This window comes from Argopecten irradians, chromosome 5 (assembly GCF_041381155.1).
Source record: "Argopecten irradians isolate NY chromosome 5, Ai_NY, whole genome shotgun sequence".
NCBI classification, from domain to species: Eukaryota; Metazoa; Mollusca; class Bivalvia; order Pectinida; family Pectinidae; genus Argopecten; species Argopecten irradians.
Genome location: NC_091138.1, coordinates 47323294 through 47343613, shown reverse-complemented (window position 1 = coordinate 47343613; position 20320 = coordinate 47323294). Strand labels below are relative to the sequence as shown.

Genomic DNA, 20320 nt, shown 5'->3' with positions numbered 1-20320 from the left:
ATTGTTATATGAACATTGAGCAGCCACGACGATAAACAAAATTATCATTTGTTACAACATTTAACAGAACAAATTCATTATGAAAGATGCACATGTATTATGTCTTTCGACAGGTGGTATGCCTTTCGTAAGTTTCCATGTCTTTTTTTGTTTTTCTTATCAGATTGTTTTGCCGACATATGAAATCTAGGTCATTAATAATCAAATCCAGACAAGACTTCTGATAATCGTAATAACTTAAGTAAAACACGGTTATAACGAACCTCTGGTGGCCAACGAAACAGTTTAAAGCATAGTTCAGTTAACACATACTGCAAACATTTTACAGGGAGGGCCCTTGACGGGAAATGAAATTTTCTACGTTATAACCACGAATTCGTTGTAAGCGAAAGCAGTTATCATATACTGTATCTAACTTTAGATTATCACCACTAGTTTATTAATTAAACAATTAACGTAAATTTCTTGCTACAATATCACAATCATCACTCTATTAAAAATCACAATTTTACGCCAAAAATATTTAACGTATTTCTATGTATTATACGTTTTATAATAAATTTTTCTTTGTTTTCATACCAAATCTGGCTTTCTGATTGGTCAATAATTTTTTGCATACCACTATGGAAAAAAAAAATCGCGAAACCCCGTCTCATAGAGACATTGACGTTGCGTATTGATTCCGAAAAAAAGAATCCCTTGAAAAACCACTATAATGTTACATTTAAACACACTTCATTTTATCAAATACAGTATAAAATTAATTTCAAGTATTGATGTCACTATTTTTTAATTTTATCGGGTTTTGAAAAAAAAATTGACTTTTGTGAGAATCCGCTACGCCGATTTACACAGTTTGCAAACATTTTTTTTCATACCCCGATAAAATTAAAAAATAGTGACATCAATGCTTAAATATAAATGTTAAAAGACACATTCTTTTTTATATTGTAATAGATTGATCTCTGCGATTGATATTTGCATAGTATTATTTTATCACAGCAGCCATGGAATAATGTCCCGACAGACTACCACAAACCGTCCATGCACCTCTGGGTGGCGAGTTCGAAACCCACGTGAGGCAGTTGCGAGCTGGCACTGGCCACAGGTCGGTGTTAATTCTTTTGGTTCTCCATCTTTCCACCCTCACTTAAATTTACCACTTCTGTGGTTCTGGTTGTTAATTCCGTATTCGCATAATGCAGATTTATCATCACTTGCAGGTAGGTATTGATTGTGATGTCATGTATTTGCGAGCGTTACGTCATACATTTTGGAGAAAACGACGTGAAATGCGCTCACAAAATAATGACGTAACAATCGGTATCTGCCCGGAAGCGAGCTTACTCTGTAATATGCTAAGGCGGCATAGGACTCCATCCAAACCAAGTAGCAGACTGTACTTTATACTGCTAAAATATTGAGGCAGTTGTTGTTTGGTAAGGTTGCTGCCTTGATGTCCTATAAACAAGCAGTAGCACATTGTTCATTTCTATACTGATAAAAACTCCCATTTACCTTTAGGAAAGATCATCATTACACCACGACAGTAAAATGATCGTAAACATATCCTTAGTACAGACTTCTGGCAAATGAGGCATTTCGCTTGGCTGGAAGTCGGAAGATCTCTCGGTAAACAAAATAGAAACAGTTGTCGATACAGTGCCATGTGAAACACATTTGATCGTTTCTGTGTCAGTGCCCTCCTCGTACACAAGGAAGGGTTCGGTTAAAACATATACACGTGGAGATTTGGTTTTATATATCTTCTACAACTCTACGCAAAAAAAAACATGTTACCATCTACATAATATCTACTACTCTATGGCATTCAATACCTGTTGTGTAGTAATTTTCGTCGATTTCGTAGTGGCTATAGCAGAACCAAAATTTTCGCGATTTGATCTTAACATTTTCGCAATATGGCCATTAAAGGTAGATATTATTCAAACATTCCTCATTATTTCACGGATCTAATTTTCGCGATCATAGAAATGTGCCGCGAAATCGCGAAAATATCATCCACGCGAAAACAACGGGCCCTACGGTATCTAAATCTAAGATAAATGCTGTTTCATTATCCACTTCGAACGAAAATATAGTAACGGGTTTTTTAAATTTCTTATATATATATAAATGCATCGAGTCTTCAATTCTTTTCACGCTGCAATTTTGCTATATATGTTTTTTAATTTCCTGGAAACCTGTTTTCTTCTATTAATGTTGAAAAAATTTCATAAACGAAAATATTATAACCATAATTCCATTGATGAAATGCTTTTATCATCAATATGCTCACAAATTCCGACTTTTTGACCGCCTAACAACTGTACTTAAAACCAAATTGCATTCTATGAACCACGAGAAATCTTTTAAAGTAAATTAAATCAATACACATATTTTTATTAGACCCCATATCTATCAACTTGAACAAATGCACTTAAAATCCTGTTTACTTCAACTATGAACGCCAACGAATGTTTATAAGAAAATTAAATATCCACAAACCGTTTCATTATCCATCTGGATGTACCTCTACCTAATATATTTGCACTGCGTGTCCGCTTCTATTTATTCGCTTCATTACATCCAAGTAAAGTAATCTAGATAGATTCTAGTATTACAGTAACTTTGGTAATTCGTATACGTTTTATACCAAGTCGAAATACTGAAATAAATGGCTATTCAACAGCAAAGCATAGAACCATTATATTTATGCCTTGTCGTAACGTCATAATTATCCAATATGTAATAGCATCTAAAAAAGCACGGTGTAGACGGACACTATCCTCCCAAATTGAAAATACTGCAAACTGATTGATTTTTGAGCGACTTGAGTTCACGTTTTCATGTTTCCACTCCATGCGCGCGCGTTTACATGTATATGAATTCCATGACAATTAAGTATCACATCACTTTATTTTTTCAACTGAAAATGCGACTGAAATTGCTTCACTTCACGACTGAAATTGTTTTGCAGCATTTACTTTTGCGAATTATAATTCCTGCAAAATCTAATCGTACTCAAAAATACAGTTTTAGAGTATGACGTAATAGGTTTAATTAGTCACTTAATGTCTGACTAAACTACCTGGCTACAACAGTTCAGCAGTACTTGTTTGATACTAACAAAGATCATGCAGTACAAAAGTACAGAATGGTGTTGTTATCTTAGAAACAGGATGTAGCGGTATGATACCGGCTTATTAAAGTCGGGGACAGTAAACACCTCATGTGAGATGTTTGGGGTATGGTGTAGCGTTACAAAGGTGTGGGACCATGCCCTAATACAGTTGTGTATGGGACGGTACACGGAACTTGTCAGTCCCGGCTATCTCTCTCGTCCTGACAAACACGTAGAGACAAGATCATATTGTTAGCTTGTCTGCTTCCTCATAGTTCTGAGCACATACACGTCAACCCACACAAACGTTGTCTATCTGTTTCTCCTCCTGGCCTTTCCCTGCACACAAATACTTACTGTCTGTTCCTGCTTCTGAACACACTACAAACAAACTAAACTGCACACACATCAGAACTCGCCACCTTCCCCTCCTAAACGAGCGATACACAAAACACTTGCATTGCTTGCTCCTTTGGCAAGACTCACCGTAGATACACAAGCATGAAATCTGTATGTAACCTTCAAGCGAAAATAGCGTGCTCTCCTAACTAGTCTGTTCAAAAAAACTAATTCCTACAATGTTATATTGTCCCCTAACCTAAATCCATCCTAATCTCCACGTTCACAAACATTACATAAATTTGCGTGGTCATTTTATCGCGGTTTACTATTAAGAACATATTTGTGGATGTTAAATTTCATGTTTCACTAATTTCGTCTTTGAACTTTCACTCTTAGGTCTGTCATTTAATTTCTGGATATTTCGCTAGGATTAAGAACTACTTTCTGTTCCCTCTAAAGTGAGATGTCTAATATAACTCAAATCTAAAATTTCTCTTTCACAAGAAATGTAAATGTGGACCGACTACTTTCCAGATCAACAAACCGTTGCATCCCCACCTCCTAAATACAATTTGCATGTCTTTTTTATCATGCAAAAAATGAAAATTTTAATTAGAAGAATAGTTTATCGTAAAGTTATCCAAAATACAAACACTGCACTCCCCTTAACATAAGGCGCTCACATATCAAAACTAATATCATCCAATTTATAGTCTAGTTACAACCTGTTTCTTCAAAATTAAAAAATAAACCATTCAATTTCTGCATAAACCATTTCCATCCAAATGTACAGCACTGCTCCAACATGGGTTAAAATGTACATAAACTATATAATGATTGTTATCTTCCTAACCAGCTGAGTAAAATATCCTATGTAAAGCACTTAATTATTTTATAATTTCGAAATGGCTTACAAAATGGCTTGATCATTAAACATGCATTTACTCGGTTAATGAAATGGGTAATTTACATTTAAAATACCTTTAAAGATCCATGATGAGGGGCGGGCTGGAAGACAGGGGTATATGTTTGGGTATTACCTATCTAGTGTCCTAGATATAGATAAAAGCATATATAATGAGGTGATCAATTATGTATGGTACTAAAAGTATAATTCAAAATGCTTGGGGAAGCATGTATACAATATTATGAAGAGTGAACATAAATAGTGGGATTTAACAAATAGAGTCTCTTATCGAATGAAAACAAATTTAATATATTTCTAGAGCATATTGAGGTATTATCGACCCCCTTAACAAATTTGATATATTCCTATCACGTAACTCTGACACGAACAACATTCTGACATGCATTTTTTCAAAACAGGTAACAGAAAGCAATCGAAAGCCGACATTTTGGTTCATAAAAATGAGGTCACAAAGACAATGAATAGATCTCATCTTTATCGGTTTTCCGTCGAAGCAAAAAGTCGGTAAATCTGCATATAACTCCGCTTTGTACCTCCTAGGTGTTTTTCCGTGCTTGCCGGAAAGGCATGAAAAACGCGAGATTAAGTCGCCAAGAAATATCGTTGGACATGAAAACGCGAAAATTTGTTGGTTTTCAGTATCACTTTCTTGTGCAATATTTGAATTTCTCGCAGAGATTCAGGTATTATTCATACTTTTTCTAGTAAGGTATTATATTTAGAACAATATATCCTTGAATTTAGTATTCTTTAACAATGATCTCAATGAAATAAAAAGTTTCAACTGTTTTCCCTCACGTTTCTCTGCTTACAAATATCTTTTATCTTATTTATCCCTTGCTTTTTAGGTGCACATGTTAATTTTCCCACAGTAACTCCATTTTTATCATTTCCCACGCAAACATCTTTCCTGCCGACCATTCGCTAGTTCTTACACAATGAGGCCTTATTTTTGTCAGTATTGCACATAAACATTAATGCTTATAACAACTGATGTCTATTTCGCATGTACACGTTATGATACAATGATATTTATGTTTCTCTCCTCTCATCCCACACTAATAGCACATCAACACCTAATTTTTGCTTTTACCTCTGTCCAAGATTTACGCTCGCTCTGTGGTACACGCCAACTCTCTTAACACATGCTAATGTCCAACTGATTAATTCTTTCCTCACAAATGCCGGCTTTTACCTCCTTCATCCACCTTAGACTAGGATATATAAAACTTGGAACTACTTTTCTCTTGCATTTACATGCTATTTTTAGTTACATAGAAACTTGGAATATTGTTCACCTATATCTGAAAGCTTATCCAAATTCACAAAACCTATAACCATTTTCTCGTGCATTTGAAAACTTATTCAGTTACATACATGTAAAAACTTGGACCCATCGTTTAAATGCTTATTCAACTAAATAAAAGCTTGGAACCATTTTTTCCTTCATTTGAAAGCTTATTCAAATATATAAAAGCTTGGAATCTCTCGATTGTCAAAGCGTAATATTTAATATATAAAATTGGAAAACATTTCCCATGCGTTTTTTGAAAGCTAATTCAAGTACATATATACATAAAAAATTGTTACCTTTTTTCTGTTTGAGAGATGGAACCATTTTCTTTTGCATTGGGATGCTTTTTCAAATACATTAAAACTTTGACCCATATTCGTCTTACAATTGAAAGTTGAAATAATTTGCTCTTGGATTTGAAAGCTGATTCAAATATGTTGTACATGAACTTGGAACCTTTATCTCTCGCATGTCAAAGTGTATTAAAATACATAAAAAATTTAATCCTTTTCCCCTGGGATTGAAAGCTTATTCAAGTACATATATACTTGGAACCATTTTTCTCTAGTACTTGAGAGCTGGAACTATTTTCTTTTGCATTTGGAAGCGTATTCAAATACATGAAAATTGAAATAGTTTTCCCTTGCGTTTGAAAGCTTATTCAAGTACATCAAATCTATGACCTGTTTTTCTCTTACATTTGAGAGCTGGAACCTTTTTCTTCTGCATTTGAAAGCTTTTTCAAAAACATAAAAACTCTGACCCATTTTTCTCATGCATTTGGAAGCTGATTCAAATAGATAATTTCAACCACTTTTCTCTTGCATGTGTGTGTCTATTCACGGTCTAAACGTAAATACATATTTATGGACGTAATAGTTTTCAGGATTGGTTCTTTCTGATTGATGGGTCTAGCCATCGTTGTCTTCTTATCTTTCTCCGCTAAAGAACAACTGTTAGTTTAACTGACATTAAACTCTCGTTTCTGCATACCAGCATTCCTCGCCATAAGTAACAATACGTTTAACGAATTACCCTGGTCCCTGATTCTAATGAAGTTATTCATGCATTTCAATCATAATACCCACTCACAATTTTATGTGGTAATGAATCTTTATTCATTCAAGATTTGTTTTGTTTTGATAGCACGACTTTTCAGAATTACAACGTTACAAGGAATGAATGAATATTGCGTATATATTTCATGAACTAAATTGTAGTTTAAGAGAATGAGTAAATAAACGTTCTGTATTCAAATTTCAATAGCCTTTCCATAAACCTACTGGTAAGATCATAAAAGAGCATGGCAACTTATTTAACCACGGTCACCCGTTATTGTTAAAACAGTTGTAGAGTTGAGAATGATTCTTATTCGCTGGGAATGGTGTCAAGGACATCGCATTTTAATCTTTCTTAGAAAAGGAAATTTAAAAAAAAATTGTAGAATTCCGCATATTCTTAGGTTAAAGATGGAAGACTAGAGAATACTTCAAGCGTGGCAAACCAGATTTAAAAGCGTCCAACTGTAAACAAAATACAATTCCGTATGCACAATCATCAAAAGTAAATAAAAAGGATATTGGAAACAGGTGCTCCAGAAGATCAAGCATTGTGTTTTATAATAAATGTTTGTCAATAGAACCATGAACATCAATCATCGTTCATTCAAGATATTAGTGATAGTCGTATCCCATCGATGCTTACTACCTTATCACAGTTTGCAAGAGCTTGACAAGCCTATGATGAATACTCATCCCCCGACTTGAGAGAGGATGGGAGGTTAACAACTGGTTCGCTCTGTGTCCCTCCCTAAATGATGAGGGGGCAACCAATACAGTCAAGGACCCATATAGCAATGATCACCAAATAACCGCAATAACTAATTGCTCCGTGGGTAATTAGCACAACTCCCCCTCATCCAAACATATTGTAATGTCCAAATTGTACCGACGAAGAAGATTTTTTCAAGCTGTGTCCAATCAAGAGGATGCTCGTTAAGTCCTTAAGTATGGAGAAAAAACCTCTTAACGAGAAAGACTGGAAACAGCAGAGTTTCCGAAACTAGAGGTACTGTGAACACCTTACAATAACGATGCTAAAACTAACCCGTAATATGACGTATCATACCTCTATGAAGTTAAAAAATAGTAACATCAATGCTTATAATTAATTTTCCAGACTACTTGATAACATAAAATACGTTTAAATGTACGATTCTATTGATATTCCAATGGATTTTTTTTTCTAAATCAATACGCAACGTCGATATATCTATTGTGACGTCATGAATACGTCGGATTTTTTCTTCATAGTATATGAAGAAAAAATATCTGCCAATAAGAGAGCTGTATTTAGTATGAAAACAAATGAAAATTAATTATTGAAAAATGAGTGTATGTTGTATGTGCGTTGTGATTGTTAAATAATAATACTACACCTCGAGATCTTCTATCGTGTGTGTCTTATCAATACGTATATATACACGACGCGTGAATTATCTAATGCCAAACTTTTGTAAACATGAATGGTCATGTGATAGTCATGAATTACACTACCGAAGCCTTGAGATGTAAACGGGCAACCTACCCTATGACTGAAGGTCTGGCATAGTTAGTGTAAACTTGAAGCAGTCCAACAGATGGTGAAAATGTCTGAACTTTCTTTGAGGGTAAGAGCATGCTTTAATGACATGCCCAATCATCTTCATCTCTAGCGTAGTAAGAACTTAATATGGTTCCGCTTTATGTCTACCAGTTCTAATTAGTTTCTTCGCTGAAGTGCTAGAGAGTTGCTTTGAAGTCATCCTCCAACCAAAACATATTATGAAGAAAATGTCTGGGTTTTGTCTATTAATCCGGCGAAAGACAGTCAAACAATTATGGAATGTTATGCAGCGTTATGTAATAGTGTTTTCCTGTCCCGCTTCACTACTGGCATTATACAATCAACAATGGTTCTATGCCTATACTGGTAAAGCTAAAACACCACATAAAAGTCATGACTAACATAACACACCCCACAATAGGATCACATATACACACATACCACACCCCACAATAGGATCACACCTACACACATAACACACCCCACAATAGGATCACACCTACACACATACCACACCCCACAATAGGATCACACCTACACACATAACACACCTCACAATAGGATCACACCTACAGACATAACACATCCCACAATAGGATCACACCTACACACATAACACACCCCACGATAGGATCACACCTACACACATAACACACCCTACAATAGGATCACACCTACACACATAACACACCCCACAATAGGATTACACCTACAGACATAACACACTCCTCAATAGGATTACACCTACACACATAACACACTCCACAATAGGATCTCACCTACAGACATAACACACCCCACAATAGGATCACACCTACAGACATAACACACCCCACAATAGGATCACACCTACAGACATAACACACCCCACAATAGGATCACACCTACACACATAACACACCCCACGATAGGATCACACCTACACACATAACACATCCCACAATAGGATCACACCTACACACATAACACACCCCACGATAGGATCACACCTACACACATAACAAACCCCACAATAGGATCACACCTACACACATAACACACCCCACGATAGGATCACACCTACACACATAACACAACCCACAATAGGATCACACCTACAGACATAACACACCCCACAATAGGAACACACCTACAGACATAACACACCCCACAATAGGAACACACCTACACACATAACACACCCCACAATAGGAACACACCTACAGACATAACACATCCCACAATAAGATCACACCTACACACATAACACACCCCACGATAGGATCACACCTACACACATAACACAACCCACAATAGTATCACACCTACACACATAACACATCCCACAATAGGATCACACCTACACACATAACACACCCCACGATAGGATCACACCTACAGACATAACAAACCCCACAATAGGATCACACCTACACACATAACACACCCCACGATAGGATCACACCTACACACATAACACAACCCACAATAGGATCACACCTACACACATAACACACCCCACGATAGGATCACACCTACACACATAACACACCCCACAATAGGATCACACCTACACACATAACACACCCCACAATAGGATCACACCTACAGACATAACACACCCCACAATAGGAACACACCTACACACATAACACACCCCACAATAGGAACACACCTACAGACATAACACATCCCACAATAAGATCACACCTACACACATAACACACCCCACGATAGGATCACACCTACACACATAACACAACCCACAATAGTATCACACCTACACACATAACACATCCCACAATAGGATCACACCTACACACATAACACACCCCACGATAGGATCACACCTACAGACATAACAAACCCCACAATAGGGTCACACCTACACACATAACACACCCCACGATAGGATCACACCTACACACATAACACAACCCACAATAGGATCACACCTACAGACATAACACACCCCACAATAGGATCACACCTACACACATAACACAACCCACAATAGTATCACACCTACACACATAACACACCTCACAATAGGATCACACCTACACACATAACACATCCCACAATAGGATTACACCTACACACATAACACACCCCACAATAGGATCACACCTACACACATAACACACCCCACAATAGGATCACACCTACAGACATAACACATCCCACAATAGGATCACACCTACACACATAACACACCCCACAATAGGAACACACCTACAGACATAACACACCCCACAATAGGATCACACCTACAGACATAATACACCCCACAATAGGATCACACCTACAGACAACACACATCCTACAATAGGGTCACACCTGCACACATAACACACCACACAATAGGATCACACCTACAGACATAACACATCCCACAATAGGATTACACCTACACACATAACACACCCCACAATAGGATCACACCTACACACATAACACACCCCACAATAGGATCACACCTACACACATAACACACCCCACAATAGGATTACACCTACACACATAACACACCCCACAATAGGATCACACCTACACACATAACACACCCCACAATAGGATCACACCTACACACATAACACACCCCACAATAGGATCACACCTACACAAATAACACACCCCACAATAGGATCACACCTACACACATAACACACCCCACAATAGGATCACACCTACACACATAACACACCCCACAATAGGATCACACCTACACACATAACACACCCCACAATAGGATCACACCTACACACATAACACATCCCACAATAGGATCACAAATACACACATAGCACACCCCTACAATACACATCGCACCTGGAATTAACATTTTCTATAACACCTTATGCATGCCAACTATTCAAAACGTTTATTTTACTTGTCCTATAAACTTGATGAATTTGTAAATGTAGCTTTGTTTAAAGTTCAGAGGCCCAGTGGATCCAAAAAGGTTTCGTTGCGATATTTATACTTTCCCTTTACTCACTGCCCATGCGTCATACAACGATAGGAGAACGCCACGTCATATTTGATTGACACTAATTCTACATCATGTTACGGCATTATTACTACATCTAATATAATTTGCCTTGACGCCTGGCGTATGACGTGAATGAGTGCTTTATTGACATAACTATTGTCACAAACAAGATGCCACTTCACCTCGTGCCCCGCATTATTGTTTATTAATTCGTTTCATCAGCGCGGACATGTTGACGACAAGAGTATGTAATGAGATATTGAGTGTGGGCTCTCTCAAATCGAGCTAGCGGTAGATACCAGTCGTAGCACTATCATCAGCCACGCGATAAACGATCGCTCACCATGTGTCGGCGTGTGCCTCGCGCGTCAGAACGTGCCTCGTTAGTTATAGTATTTTTTAGGTTCCGTGGCGCCCCAAAATAAAACTCTATGTGTGTGTGTTTAGATAATGTTTAAATCAGTATTGATAGTGTGTATATGTTGTAATTAAATGAACATGACTTAATTCGGAATATCTCGGGGGAGTTTTCAGATAGTATCTCACGACATTAGCAGATACTCGATAACGCCCCTTAAAAGTGCGGACGTGCCTACACGTGCATAGTCAGGTAGTTGAAGACGAAAGGACAGACAAATATTATCATTGAGACAGGAAGACAATACGGTGGATAGACATGATTGATTGTTAAATAAAAGAAAGTAGTATTTACATATATGTAATTACAGAATCTGATAAAAAGGCAACTGAAGTCAATGTCAGACAAATGGGCGTATGAAAGCAGGTAAATATAATATTTGGTGAATTAAGACTGATCCAATAGAGTAAATGTGAAAAATAAAAAGAGAAAAAAAACTGTAGCAGCCATAGAAAAGTAAAAGGAAAAGAGATTGAAAAATAAACGGAAGGTTAGAAAAGTATAAGAATGATAGGTGCAATATATGAAATACAAAGTGTTGGTGGAAGGTGAAAATGATCTTCAGAAAACCAATGCATAAATCAAGTGTGGGACAAGAAAATGCTCAAAGAGAAAAGACATGAAAATAAACGATTCGTTGACTATAAGAAAGTGTTTATGTAGTAATGGAATCGCCACGCGCCATTTTTATGACGGAGTTTAACAGGTGTATGTCGGTTGATAGTTTATATCTCCAGTCGTTGGTGCTATACAATACTCCTGTGTCGATAGCAGTCGGCCATGTTTCAACGAGAGTGTGAAAACATTTAAATTCGTCTGAGTGTAGGTCATAAGGGGAAATACTTTAGATCGCGTAATGGAAGACGGTGATAAATAATGTGACGTCATACAAAAGGAATACACGCACGCGCCAGTATGGTGTAGTACTGTGTCAGTAGTCTGATAGAAGCATTACAGCTTCAGTGAATTTCACGAAGGCATGACAGGATATTCTGGCACTGTTATACGCTATGAATCTTCATGCCTAGCGTTAAATCTACGTACTCTTTACACTATGAAACACTATGTGCAGAACCCTTTAAGTGCACCAAAAGTAAACTATCAAGTCTGTTTGCTGTTTCTCAATCTATATTGTTTCATTTTTTTTGTAAATGAATTTATCTCAATGAAAACTAACAAATAACTCTCTCTGAACCCCGTGTGGTATTTACAGGTATCTGAGAGTAAATTACAAACTTTCCTTCTGGAACCCCAGAGAAAGCACATATATGATAAAACACAAGTTAACCTTGACCTTTCACCTTTGCCTTGCACATTTGCCAAGATTTTGAAATGCTACTCCCCGTTCGTTAATTATGCAAGCCTTTTCTGGCTACTCGTAACTCTGATATGATATAGGTGTAATTAACTTTATCTAATTAATTTTAACTTTAGTTAATGTCCTAGCTCTGTTCTACATTACATGTACAATACTAACGACAATGAATTTGTCTAGGACTATATACAAGTATATAGATTTATAATGTAAATTTCGTATCATTTGAACTCGTATTTGTTCAAAACTGATTTCTTTGTAATATTCGTTTAAGTTATTATTTATTTCTCAAAAAAATTACACAAAAAAAAATTATGTATCTATAAATAAAGATCGAGCAAGTGAACAAGCTTATCTTTAGTTTGAGAGTTTAAATATCTTCCTAGAGAGTTATCTTATCACATGTTTATAAAACAAATATACAAATATTTTTGCAAGCCTCGTCTAGAAATTATCAGTATTTTCTAAACATTCGGTTAACACGTGTTTTATTCCATGTATCGCATAATTCTACTTTGACAGCTAGATACTTCGTTCCTTAAATTCCAAAAGGCTGTCAACGATTAATATCTAACGCATTTTATGATAGTGCAATGCTTTACGATAACGAAATGGACGATAGAAACATCCCTGGTCCTAAGTGGACAATAGGCTTACCTTTGTATTTGAATAGGTCTACTGTTCGGTTCCTGCTCCGTCCACTGCTGTTCCCGTTGTGAAGATGTACTAAGACTACCCAGAATTCACCCAATGCTAATAGCAGTAATGACGGCAATGTGCGACTTATCAAAGTACCATATCGATGTAACTGGCCTAGCTCTCTTTCTTTAGTCGCCCCCCGCGCAGTGTCACTGCCAGTAAACTAGACCTATTCCAAAACGCAGTGGCGAGCTTCTCCCGGGCACTTCTATACCCTTCCACCACTGATCGACTCATCCTTCCGGTTACCATGGATACCTTGTACCAAATTTTGCTTGCGTTAGATAAATCAGGATGGGCCCCATACCATACATTATGCTCAAACGTTTCTACCACTCTCGTTCTGGCAAATCATCTCCGCGACCACTACAAACATTAACCCTAAAATTAAATGCGTCTGAGGTCTATTGAAAACTTGTTTGTGTATTTCTTTGAGGGACTACATTTTCAAGCGGATTCTTGATTCGGCGTGATTGGTTACGAGTTATGCATCGCAAAAAAGCACAAACATGTATACTACAAGCTGTTCAGAAAGTTTGCATTGCCAAGAGAAATAAATGAGACTTTGTACAGAGTTGTAACAACAAGATCGCTGTGGGATCAAACGTATTCTCTGTCGCCTTCCCTCTGCTTTGTGCGAACAATATGCACCCACAAACTGGCCGGGTCACAATATTCCGTGAATTGGAAATCGTATTTGTTGCAATGACAATAAATTATGGAAAATTGCGATTTTGCAATTTTGTGATTTCAATGATATCTATTGTTCCAACTATGTTTTCGCACGAAAGTTTCATTTTGCGTTACTTACGGGAAAATGAATAATTGTCCCGTATTATCAAGCGGTTATCTACTCGGCCAAAAATATATGCATCATTTCGTTGCGCCGCACGTGTTTGCTCAGTAATTCAAGTAATTCGTTTTTTATGGGACAAAAAATCCTCAATATTAAAATTTTACTCAGCGATCCTTGAAGGCGTATGTACACATGTAGACTTTATGTGTTCTGGTGTTGGAACAGTTCATTATCAAACCACGGGGTAAAAAATGTTAAACCTAAGTAATATGGGAACGTACTTAGATGCTTAATAAACTGACGACAATGGTATTATACATGTAGATATTCCTCTACTGTACTAGGACTAATTTTGCGAAAAGTGGTGTTGATATAACAGCAACATTACGTCACAATTTGCGAGAATCAAAGACCGCAAATCTTAAATTGCATACTTCAAACCAATCTTCATCCGCGTGCTATTTACTGTCGCTAATTGTGCGATCAGAATAAATACGCAAAAGTTTGTCTCAGCGAATTAATAATATCAATATACATGTACAACATATATATTAAAAGGAATTTCCATTCTGTTTTTAAATCCGAGAATACTAATCTTCGCGAACTTGTTTTGAAATGGATATCGCGATTTTTAGTAACCACGAAAGAAAGTTGGTTAGAGTATATACGATACATGTGAAGCATGAAAAGGCCATGCTTTGCTCCATATTCAAAGGATGAATAATTTTGTGTGACACAAAACAATATGACGTACGAAACAGCAGGAGGCGGGCCGATCTATAGGAAGGCCTTAATCCAATATGTAGCAATGCCGATACTATCTCGGGCGGATGTTACGAAGGGACGTAATCCAGTAATCACAAACACAAACACCTGAAGATAAATCCTGTATCGTTACGTAACCATGGCAATGTCCATGATGGCGGACTAGATTAGATTCCAAGATACAGAAGCGAAAGACGGACAGGGGAGATTTTGGTTATATTTCAGATGTACATACTCTAGTGTTATAACAAGGTGCAGACACATCGACCTGGAAATACACTGTACATGTTGATGGCGGGAATCCACACATAAGGTCTCTCCATACCGTTATAATTATGGACAGTGCTACCGAAGGGTAATAATCGTAAAAACAAACAGAGCAAATTAGACGAATGGGGAGTGACCTATTCAAATAAATTGCGGCGTGATTGTTATTTTATATATCTATGTGGTAGGTCGTTGGCGGGAAATATTTTTTTATGTCATCATGGGGGGGGGGAGTTTTAAAGACCACATATTTTCGCCAAGAGTTTATCAATAACAGTTATGATGTTAAAAATATCAATTATATAATACAAGAATCCATTGTTCATTTCGCTCTTTATAATATTTAATTAACTATTGAAAATTTCTAAAGAGTGAAAACAAGTATAGTATTAATTTGTATTTGTTTCAGTATCTAGAAGTGATGATTTAGGATATAGTAATAAAGTATCAGTCGCAAATAGTTTTGAAACATTTTATACAGAATAAATAATAATGGGTGGGTTTAAAACTCACCCTTGCGGAACGCCAACATTTGTACTTTTAACGGAAGAAATACCCTTTCTTACAAAACCATGTTGTCTTTGATTACTGACATACATTTTGTAATGCTTAATCTCATTTTGAAAATTGCCAACTAAACCATCATAATTTATTAATTTTACATTCAGACCCAATTAAATGTACCAAACATGGTCGAACGCTTTGGATATATCACAGAAAACAAGACAATTCGGCTGCATTTTTTTTTTTTTTTTTTTTTTTTAGATTTTCACATTAATTATGTATGATGTGTATTTCACAACTGGTTGTTCTAAAATCTAACAATCGTACTAAATAAGACAATGGGTCTATAAAGAGGAAAGACGTGTGTCCCTTAATATTTTAGTGTAATAATTAATGTTTTCTCTTATACTTCCCAAATACCATACGGGTGTAATACTGGTTTATCGTTGCAGTACACTCATTTCGTCTGAGGCTGTATTATATATGGTTATTCATCTAAAACAATTTTGTGACGTCACTGCATACACAAACTTATTATTTTCTCGTTTAATTTTAAAGCTCAGAAACTATAATATAAATGCTACTATAAAGAACAAAAACAACGGGATTTGTGTTTAAAATATCACGCAATGTTCATGTATGGAGAATTAATTTGCAGATGAAGTAATCTTCTAACTTATTTTCCAAATGTGAAATTGTGATAAACCTTCGAGGCATGAGAGAAAAATACTATTTTACAAGCGGAAATGAAGGATAGATCTGTTCTACACTTGGGATCACAAAACATTGTATTAAAACAACATCTTGTAATTCCAAGTGTAGAATAGACCTATCGTTCATATGAAAGCATGCGATTTTCATTACATTTCATTTTCAGTTCATTTTACACATTAGTTACACGAATGTTGCATCTGCTATCAAACATAAATTATATACAAATGTCTTTGTGATAATCCTGTTTTAACGACGGACTCAATTAGACTCTATACATTTTCAACGGCTAAAATGGGTCAATTGAAATTCCAAGTGGCAAATGAGTTACTTAGTTCATTGTACATATAAATATAGCAATGCGATAAATGTCAAACACGTAAACCACTTTCATTTTAACTTCTAATGCATGCTTTGTAACTTGCATTGTCAGCTTTAAGGTGTACTGATGATTAAGCACATAATTGCTATAAAACATCTGTTATTGTTTTCTTATATATACATGTAGTTCCGCTGAAACATATAATTCCACAATGTTTCAGATTTAGCAACTCTCCACAACGACCAAAATGTTTGTAAATATATTGTTTTTGTTCACGAAACAACGATCAGTATCCCCTTAGTATCTCATAAGCACAAATGAGATACGTCATCTATATTCCACCAATCAATTCAAATCTGGTGTTCGTCAGTATGGATCCCGTACGTGCTAAGCACGTTTATAGCATGCGCGTACATGAACACTCACACCTGCAGCGAATCGCTGCGGAGAGAATGCTGTCACTGCAGACCTACGCTCGCGAGTCGTTTCCGGTATTGCAAGACCGTTGCTGGTTGTCATTCCTTGTAAATATCAAGAGGGTTTGTATAATTAGCAAGCAACGTATTGAGTACACATTTATGGGTTTGTAGTTATATATGTCTGTACATATATTGCAACCGTCAAATATGATTTTTGTGTGCTCAAATTTAGTTTAAGTTTGAATTTGAACATACTGTACTAGTTATTATCAAACACAATTATTGAAAATAATGCTGGCAGACAACAATAATTTGCTGTATTTTAGTGAATTAAAATAAAACCCCAAAAACGATAAAACTATACTACCACAAAATGGAACACTTGCTAGCAGTAAACCCAGATATTCATCCTGCACTATATGAAAGAAAGAAAGAACTTGTTGTTGTTGTTATTGTTGTTATTTTGTTTTTCATTAGTAAAGTTATGAAGGAAATGTAGAAATGATATAATAATTATTTGTATGAAGCAGAAGCTTTTTTTGTTGATTTATCAACTGCAAATGGACATTTTTATTTTAGCTAGTCGACAACAGGCAGACCCTTCATACGCTCAGTTTAGTCATAGGAAATTACCTTTTAAATATCCCTCTTCCAAAACCACATATATATTCTGAGCTAATAATCGCTCATATCAATGTTGTGTGTTGTTGGGTGTGTTAGGCAGTCAGATAGCAATATAAAATAGACAAGAGGTCTAGCTAATGCAAAGGTGAACATTTCGTGTTCTCGTAAATCACACACACACACACACACACACACGCACATTAATCATACGCAACATCTGATATATCAAAAAAATGGCTATACGCAATAGGGTATCATAAGTTAAGCACTGACAATTAATTACCGAACGAAGTCTGATTAGCAGCGCGAAAAACATAGACCTAATTCTAAATGATAACTTTAATAGGCTATGTAGCGACTGACATCTTTGCTTGCCAAGGGTTTCAATACGATACCCTCCTTTTTCATTTTTAAAATCATTGACAAGATGTTATAGTCAAAAAGATTGAATAACAGGGAAACCTATATCCCTATATAAACTTTATCCTTAGGGTACCCTTCTTGAAGGGACAAATACTGGGTTGTTATTCTTGGTAAGCGAAGACGAGTGACTGATTGCAAGCCTACCGCTTCAGAGTAAGTATAAATGTGTCCCCATGTGTAGGCTTTGGTAATTGAACCTGACGTGACCTCTACCTCCATCATTGATTCGGAGTTTGGCTTGTGTAACTGTACCTTGGCCAGATCCAAGAACTGACCGTCCAACATGGTTCATCTGTCGGTAACAATTATGTACATTGTTGGTTGCACTCAAGGAGTCGTCTGCTTGCAAATCAAACGCACTGCGGTATCGAGCCTCTGCTTATATAAAAGGGTAAGAGAGAAAGTTTCATTACAACCTCTCTGTGTCTCAAACGCTGTTATTACACGGGGTTACTGGGAACAAATATCATTATTATTTGTTACTGAAAAAATAAAAATATGACTTATTTGACCTTTGATGTTAGAGCCATTTGACCTTTGAAAGCGAAGAAGTCAGGGTCACGTTATGGCAACACTATTTAAATCGACGTCAAATAATAGAAAAACTTCCTTGGTGAGATTATGCTATGACATATTCCAGGAGTGGATGGTAGATTACAATACAAGGCTTATTTTAAAGGTGCGAGACTTAGGAAAGCCGAGATGACGAGGCCTTGCAGAGTCATCTCGGCTTTCCGTGTCGAGCACCAAAATGAACCTAGTATTGTTAGATTCTAACCGTGTGTTATGTTTATCCTACAACCATTTCATTATAGATGACATACAAAACGTAAGAAAAATGACAGTGACTAACTTGCTCGAAGCCAGACGCTTCTTTGATGTACAGGAAAAAAAATTCATTAAAACCGAATGAGACTGTACTCCTTCTCATTGCCATGGGAAATATATCAACGTCTTTGCCAACAGTTTCTAGTAATTCTTTTCAGAGTGTTACTGAAACAATTATGGCAACAGACAAAAAGCAATAATCCCCGTCGTTATTTTACAATACATATATTTACCATGAGCCAAGAAAAGATAACATTGCAATACGGGGGTTTCGATTTCGTAAAAAGGACGTCAAAGTTTTTGGCGAGACTGAATTGCGTTTCATTCACCAGAAGGTTAAAGTTGACGGATAAAGCATTTTGTATAGACGGTTAAAGCACAAGTTTATCCGGCAGTAATTATCCGTCAGTATGTGTGGTAGTTACAGGATAAATTACGGTAGGTGCTGATAACCCCTTGAATGTCGAGGATGTTTCTTCTCCATCACAACTTGAACCTAAGAAAGTATCTCATACTACATGTACTAACTGTTACGTTAAAGAAGCAAACACGAACCAACACAAAAAGTCGTTATGATGATGGCTAAAATGGACAGTTTATCAGAAGCAGGTGGTAGTAAATCGGAAAAAAATGAAAACGATCAAAATCTGGATAGAATTTGGTAAAGCTTATGATTTCTGGTCTAAGAGTTTAAATGTAGATTGTATATATTCTATTATGCTTTGGAGGTCAAAAGGACATACAAATCACGTTAAAATTATGGAAATTCGCATTTATTGAACTTGTGGCACTATCGACTGTTCAAGAATGCCCAGGTTATGACATGCCAAGGATGCCGTTCTGGTAGCTGCAATATTGCAGCTCAAAAGACTTTTAGACAGATAATGGCGCCGGTAGAAAAGTTGAACTAAGTAGGCCGGGTACGTATATTCGGTCTAAGGTTCTGGTGCCACAATAGCTTTA

General features: G+C 36.4%; 1 protein-coding gene across 5 annotated transcripts in view; it reads right to left on the bottom strand.

Annotated features, from left to right (window-relative positions):
* The window catches only part of LOC138324073 (filamin-A-like), a 48585-nt gene that overhangs the window by 27639 nt on the left and 626 nt on the right, over positions 1–20320 (bottom strand). Inside the window, exon 1 of one of the 5 annotated variants that reach the window (XM_069269091.1) lies at positions 13657–13926. The exons of the other annotated variants lie outside the window; for them this stretch is intronic. The gene's annotated coding sequence lies outside the window, so the exon portion shown is untranslated. Of the gene's footprint in view, positions 1–13656; positions 13927–20320 lie in introns of those variants that run through there. 5 annotated transcript variants of the gene reach the window in all.